Raw genomic sequence first — 8135 nt, 5'->3', positions numbered from 1 at the left:
GGGAAAGAGTTTATGTAGAAGATGGGATTTCAGTTGCGATTTGAGGGAAACCAGGAGGCAGAGATGAGAAGGAAAGTATTTTAGGTATTAGAGATGGCCAGAGCAATGTCCAGAACCAAGACATGAACTTGCTAGGAGCATCACTGGATCTCGGTAGGTAGGGGGTATAAGTTAGAAGACTGAGAATGTGGGGTAAGTTATAAAGGGCTTTTAGGGTCAAATGGAGGATTTCATGTTTCATCCTGCAGATGATAAAGAGCCATTAGAGTTGGTTAAATAAAGTAGTAATATGGAAGAATTTCCTAAATATCTCAGCTTTTAAACTCAATTTTGTTCATCTCTTTTCATTCAGGGTAAAAATAGTAGATAATAAAAACATGGGGGAAGGAGGGAAGTATCCTTTATTTCCTTGCTGAGCTGAGGTCATACTGATGGGGTTGTGAAATTGTGTTCCCTTTAATCTGTAAAATTATCACTCTGAAATTTTGATCTTTGAGATTGATCTGAGAGATCAGAGTCTCCCAGGTTCCATGGAGTCTGTGAGAGAGCCTGTTTCTCAGGCTGGGCCATTTCTAAGGCAAATCACCCCCACCCCCATTGATAGCTGGATGCCCATTCAAATTCAGGCTATAAAAGGCTTCAAATAAATTTCATTTGGAAGATCCTGGTCTTAACAAGGGGAGCCTGAAACTGAAGAGGGGACCCCAGAATTCTGAAAACTTCTTCAAGGAGAAATTCTCTTTAAGCCCTGCCTCTGTGAGATCCGCCCCAGGGAACCAAGACATAGTGGTTTACTTGGTGGGACTAGTTGAAGTAATCTCATTTAGCTGGACATCTAAGATTTCCACTGATGCCCATTGTTGGCTCAAAACCACTCCCAGTAAGTAGTCTCATCTAGGTCTGGGGACAGTGACAGCATTGAGGAAATCTCATTCAGTTGAAACTTCTGTCTCAGATTTCCTTATAAAAATGGCAATTTTAAACTCATTTCTTTGCAGAGGACCTAATATGCCATGCCAAGGCACATCCCTGGCATAGTAGCAAGCCTCTGCCATTCAGCGTTACTCTCTCTTAATTCTCTCACCTATTTCCCTAACAAGACTTCATACCTCTCTATTGGAATTTCTCTACTAGAAACTTTACTTCTCTGTCAGACCTCACCATTAAGAAATTCATCCTTTCTATTCATGCATAGCAAAGGCTGACTTCCCAGTGCCAATAAAAAAACTTCTTTTTATCAGTCTAGCTTTTTGGGTTCATAAATTCCTTTACGAAGGACCTCTGCGCCGCCAGAAGGGGGTGCTCCTTTCTTTGCGGAATCCTAAGAGGATTAAAGGGAGCCAAACTTTTTCATTTGATTCCCTGAACCCCGAATCTGCCACTAAACTCATCATTTAACCCCCTGACCACCAGGAACCCTGATCTCTTCAGTCTGATCAGCTCAAACTGCCCCAGCCCTCCGCCAAGATCTGCTCATATAATAGATTTCTGTTTACTCATTTCTTTGCAGAAGGTTCTGCCTCTTTGGTATAGCTATCAGGACCCTGCCCGCTGAGAAGACATTCTCTTCTCAGTGCCAGCCTCCATTTCCCTAACAGGACTTTACCACTGAGGACCTCAGTTCTTAGCAAAGCTGACTTCTCATCCAAGAATAAAAAAGAGCACCTTCCCTGGAGAGACTTACATGAACTGATGCTGAGTAAAATCAGCAGGACCAGGAGATCATTATATACTTCAACAACAATACTATATGATGATCAATTCTTCAACAATGAGATGAACCAAATCAGTTCCAATAGAGCAGTAATGAACTGAACCAGCTGCGCCCAGGGAAAGAACTCTGGGAGATGACTATGAACCACTACATAGAATTCCCAATCCCTCTATTTTTTCCTGCCCGCATTTTTGATTTCCTTCACAGGCTAATTGTACACTATTTCAAAGTCCGATTCTTTTTGTGCAGCAAAATAACTGTTTGGACATATATTGTATTTAACATATACTTTAACATATTTAACATGTATTGGTCAACCTGTCACTTGGGGGAAGGGATGGGGGAAAGAGGGGAAAAATTGGAACAAAAAGTTTTGTAATTGTCAGTGCTGAAAAATTACCCATGCATATATCATGTAAATAAAAAGCTACAATAATAACAATAATAATAATAAAACATACAAAAAAATAGCACCTTCCTTCCAGGATTATTTTGAGGATCAAATGAGATATTTATAAAGCACTTAGCCCAATGTCTAGCATATAGTAGGTACCTAATATTTTTATTCTATTCTTTAAGCTAGCTTTTTTCCTTACTTAGCTTAGATTCTACCTTCAGCAGGCTTCTCTTAGTCTCCTTGCTCCAACAGAAAATACCCTTCCATTTATTCTGCATGTAGAATATATGTCTTATATACATTGTGTTTTGTATGTTTCCTCCTTTAGGACATGATGTAATTCTGCAGAAACTGAGGTAAGATAGAGATTAGAGAGTTTTTAATATTTTGAGAGGGAGAGATTGTGCTGGGGACGTGTCACTCCCAGGGCTGATGTCTCAAAACATCCGGCAGACTCAGAACACTGAGAGCAGAATTGTTCTGACAGGGTGTGGGGAGGCACTGAACATTCTGATAAGTAGGGAAGGTCTGGGGTCATGATGCCTAAGATAGAAGGTCTTTCTCTGTATCTGAATTAAACATTTACACTTTATAATTTTAGGTAGCCAGCCCTAAATTATATCAGTTCTAATGATTAGGAGGGAAGGGTGGTGTTGCAACCAGAGATATTGAGGCAGAGCAATTAAGGGAAACTGAGGCAGGACAATTAGGGAACTGTGGCACAACAATGAGTTTTGTAAGTGAAGGAACTGGATTTTTTCTTTTTCTTTTTTTTTTTTTAATCCCCAGCATTGAGCCTAGGGTCTGACATACAACAAGCACTTAATAAATTCTTAAGGATTTATACACCTAACATGTCTGTTTACAAACAACAACAACAACAACAACCAAAAAAAAAAAAAAAAAAACAAAGAAAAAAGTTCAAAACCTTTAAAAACCCAGGATTCTCCACCTTTGTTCAGCAGCATGGAATGAAAGTTAAGAGATGATGGGAGTGATCCAAGACTGGGGGTTGGCTGGGAGAAATGAAAGATATAAGGAATCTAGGGATTCAAGAGAAGAGGACAGTGTAAAGTTGAATTGGTTCACCAAGGGATCAAGATGATGAAAAAAGGAGAGCATGCATGGTGCAGGAGAGATAGCCTTCAAGAGACCTGAGAGGTCAAGGGATTGGAAGTTACCGCATGGACACAGAGCTGGGTTTGGTAGGGGAAGACAGAGAGCTGGAAAGCAGATAGATTGTGGTCAGATAAGGATATTTTTTGAATTCTTGAGTATGGAGGAAGTGAGGAGTTGAGGAACTGAGTGGTAAAAGTATTCAATAGAGATGGTGGGGAGCATTGTGAAAATGCTTAAAGCTTGGGTTGGGGAGTATTATGTTTGAGGACCAGAACACAAAGCATGGGAGTGAGGGGGTGAGAGAATAAGATGTAAGAAGATTGGAATGGTAGGAGGCAGGGTATGAAAGTCTTCTTCTTCTTCTTTTTTTTTTTTTTTAAAACTGAGGCAGTTGGGGTTAAGTGACTTGCCCAGGGTCACAGCTAGAAAGTGTTAAGTGTCTGAGACCAGATTTGAACTCAGGTTCTCCTGACTTGATGGCCTGGACTCTATCCACTGCACCACCTAGCTGTCCATGAAAGTCTTTAAAAGCCAAACAGAGGATTTTGTATTTGATTCCTGAGGAAAGGAGAAACCATTGTGGAGTTCTTCAAAATTATCTAGTCTGCAAGAAAAACCATTGAGGCAGAGCTCTGGGTCAATAGCACTTTATTAAAGGGTCCATGGGCCCCTCTGATGGAGAGGATCTTCCTTACAATTCCCTTTCTTTAAGACCTTAGTTGTACAGTGCTTGGTACCTGCACAATTCAGAGCAGACCAGAAATACAGAGTCTTATTGGTGAGTAGACCTTGCCCTTGATCCTCTAGAAGGTTCTATACAAAATTACAGATTCCCATTGATTGACAGATGAGCTAGGGAACAGATCTTAGAGACCCATCTTGACTTTTCTATACTATTGGCAACCCGGTATGGCTACATGCTCACGGTCACCTCCCGTCTTGGGGAAAGAGCTGGTGCTCTCTCTGTGTAATTGAATCACTTCACCACACTGGGCTTGGTCACCATAACCAAGAAAACAAGGGTGGAGGTCCCCGTTAGCTTCCAATGATTGAGCAGGTAAGTTTAGAATCTTCAGTTTACAATTGTGAGGCCTGATATCAGAACTTACAATCACTACCTCTGTGGAGTCCTGTCACACTGATGATTGCTACTGATTGGAATAAAACAGGGATCCAATTAATCAAATATCCCCCACTGGACTTTATTGAATAGGAAGGTTATACATGAGACCTGTGAGATCACTTTGACAGCCGAGTGGATAGTAAACTAAAGAGGCTTGAGGCAGGAACAGCAACCAGAAAGCTAATGCAGTACCCTCTTTCCTGATATTCTCTCTTTGTTAGCTCCTGGGACTATTGCCTCTGTTGACTGCTCCTTGATATTTTCCTTTGTTGGTGCCTTTTTCATAATTATGAGAGTTAATATTTCAGCAAATATTTACTGGGCACCTACTATGGTGGAAGCTGCTCTGCAAGGAAATTGAGGGACAAACTAGTATATAAGACATTCTCCATCTTCTTGAAGCTTACAACCCATCAGAGGTATTAAAAGGTACCTGAATAACTGTAGCATCTATTGCTCTCTTGGCTATTATCATCAGCTCATAATATTTTATCTAGAACTTGTCGGGGTCAGGAGATAGCAAAGAAAGAGTAGGGATCGTCCTCATCACCAAGGAACTTATGGTTTAGTTGGAAATATGCAGAGATAGAGGATAACAAAGGGGCAGAGTGGACAGAGTGGAGTCTGTCCTCAGACATATGCTAGCTGTGTGATTCTGAGCAAATCACTTAACTCTATCTCAGTTTCCTTCTCTGTAGCTGCAGAAGGAAATTACAATGATACATTCTAGTACCTCTGACGAGAAAATTCCAACTGGGTTCACAAAGAGCTGGACACAACTGAACAACAAAAACATGCAGATATAGAACACGGGAAAAAACTAAAAATTGTTTATATTGAACAATTACAGATACATATTAGCATAGCTAAGATTCAATGGACAGAGAATTATCCTTGAAGTTAGCCAGGCCTGTATTATTTAAGTCTTCTCTCATTAGCATCTTGGGCAATTCATGCAATCTCTCTGTGTGCTAAACAGTTATTTAAGAAAACAAATGGTCCCTGAGTTGCTGATCTCCATGGATAGAATTCTACATCAGATATTTCCCTGAACAGGGGACAGCAATGGGACTACACACAGGAGAACAACAAACAAAAGTTCTTGTGTAGCCAGCATCAAGCCACTCACTAGTTGTAGACAGGAAAAACCGTATCTGAGAGAAGATCATGCCTCCTGGGAGATAAGAGAAATCCGAGCCAGGTTTTGATCTGGATGGGCAGGAAAGGAAGGAGAAAGTTCCTGCCAATAGAAGGACTGGCACATGTAGAATGAGGAGATCAGAGCACAGCAAACAAGGCACTGCAAATACCTTAGCATGGGCAGAGTAAAGGTTCCGTGGGGGGGATTTTAAAAAGTGGGACTCGGGAGATTGCAAAGGTAAGGGAGGAATGGACAGAATCATTAACAAAGTTTAGATTGGATATGACAGACTAGTAAAAATGAAGGTTCTCAGGCTAAAATCTTGAAAAGAGGGGACTCCAAAAAGTTGTCCAGATAAGACCAGATAATAATATCAATAATGTACTACATTTATAAAATAGTACTTTACATTTATATAATATACTTTATATACTTTTGCTTTTCTGAGCCTCACAACAATCCTGTGAAGTTAAGTTCAAACTATAACCCTATTTTATAGATAAGGAGATTGAGGATGAGAAAATTTTAAGTGGCTGGCATAGAGTTAATTTTTAAAGCATATTCATTCATTTATTAGGTGCCTTGCTGGGAATACAAAGAAAGGCAAAAACAGTACTTACCCTCAAGGAATTCACTTTTCTAAAAGAGAAAATGTGGTACTTTGGGGTAAGAAAGGTACCCAAAAAATATAAACAGAGCAGATGGAAGGTGAGCTCTTTGGGGAAGGTACTAGCAGCTGAGCAGGAAAGCCTTCAATAAGAGGATGGGATCTAAGGTGAATTTTGAAGAAGGTTGGGAAAATTACTCAGGGTTGAGGTAGAATAGTTTATGCAAAGATAAAGAAATGAGAAGGTGGCTGTTGTGTTCCAGGAGGTGGGCCAGTGTGGCCAGTGTAGCCAATAAGTGTTGGAGGAAGGGTCTTAACCATTCCTGACTGAGTCCAGCATTCTATCCATTATACTACAATGTGGTATCCCCATTTGAATTGGGAGTCTATTGTCTTTTTCATTTATTTCAGTTGTGGCTGAGTCTTCATGACTCCATTTGGGCTTTTCTTGGCACAAAGATACTAGCATAATTTGTTATTTCTTTATCCAGCTCATTTTACAGATGGGGAAACTAAGCCAAACAGGGTGAAGTCACTTGGTCACAGTAAGTATCTGAAATCAGATTTCTAGTGAGGTCTCCCTGTCTTTAGGCCCAGCACCATCCTGTTGCCTCCATGTATCTGTAGCTGGGGACTATGTGAAAGTGGTATGGTGGATAGAATGAGAGACCTGGAGATGGGACAGACCTGTGTTAAGGACCATGCCTAAGTAAAGGGCAGGTCAGTTCTTCGAGAGTCTCCACAGCTGTGAATCATGAAGCAGTTGCAAATCAGCCTTCGCAAATGTTCCTTGTGCATTGGGAATGAAATAGATTGGAAGCAGAGGGAAAAGGAGAGAGGTCAGAGAACACAACTGCCTCTCAGTCTCCTTGTATCATCATCATCAATCATCATCATCCTCTCACATGAAGAGATCCATTCTACAGGTCTGAGTTAGACAATAGATCTGAGTTCAAATTCTGCCTCAAGCAATCATCAATTGTGTGATCCTGGACAAGTCATTGTACAATAAGAAGGTAATCATAACATCTATTTGCCAGGGTTGTTGAGAGGATTCAAAGATTTTATATTTTTAAAGCAGTTGGCTAACTTTGAAGCATTGTATACATGTTAGTTATATATAAAACTTAGAGGCAATTTTCTTTTCTTTTTTTTTTTTTAACTTTTTATTGACAGAACCCATGCCAGGGTAATTTTTCACAGCATTATCCCTTGCACTCACTTCTGTTCCGATTTTTCCCCTCTCTCCCTCCACCCCCTCCCCCAGATGGCAAGAAGTCCTTTACATGTTAAATAGGTTACAGTATATCCTAGATACAATATATGTGTGCAGAACCGAACACTTCTCTTGTTGCACAGGGAAAATTGGATTCAGAAGGTATAAATAACCCGGGAAGAAAAACAAAAATGCAAGCAGTTTATATTCATTTCCCAGTGTTCTTTCTTTGGGTGTAGCTGCTTCTGTCCATCCTTGATCAACTGAAACTGAATTAGCTCCTTAGAGGCAATTATCAAAAACTTTATGCTTACCTAGAAGGTTTTAGAAATATATAATCAAGACATTCTCCAGATAATTTGAGGCTCAAATTTTTTTTTTATTCTAGTAAGATATTCTGACCTAAATTATCAGAATTATTTTCTTGGTTCAGTTTAATTGAGTAAGCATTAAGCCCTCTAACCACTAAGCATTTACTTCCCGGTGTTGAGATACAAGATAATAATTGTAAAGTGCTTGGAACACAGTGTCAGGAGTGGAGAGAGTCTCATATAAATGTTAGTACTTGTTATTATTCATCATGTGTCAGGCACAGTGGTGGGTGCTGGAGAAAGCACAAACCAAAACCAAAAATTTGAGAGCTATAACAGGCTCACAAATGAATATAGGTAAGTTACATACAAATGAGTGAAAAGTCTTTTTGAGAGAGAGAAAGAGAATATGATGACTCAGGGGTCAGAGAAGATCTCATGCATGTTATGCCACAGTTCTCTTATTGTCCTGACTCAGTTTCCCTAATTATCCTGATCCAGTCTTGC

The sequence above is a fragment of the Antechinus flavipes genome, chromosome 5 (genome assembly GCF_016432865.1).
Source record: "Antechinus flavipes isolate AdamAnt ecotype Samford, QLD, Australia chromosome 5, AdamAnt_v2, whole genome shotgun sequence".
In the NCBI taxonomy this organism is placed as follows: domain Eukaryota; kingdom Metazoa; phylum Chordata; class Mammalia; order Dasyuromorphia; family Dasyuridae; genus Antechinus; species Antechinus flavipes.
Note: the sequence above shows the minus strand (reverse complement) of the source record.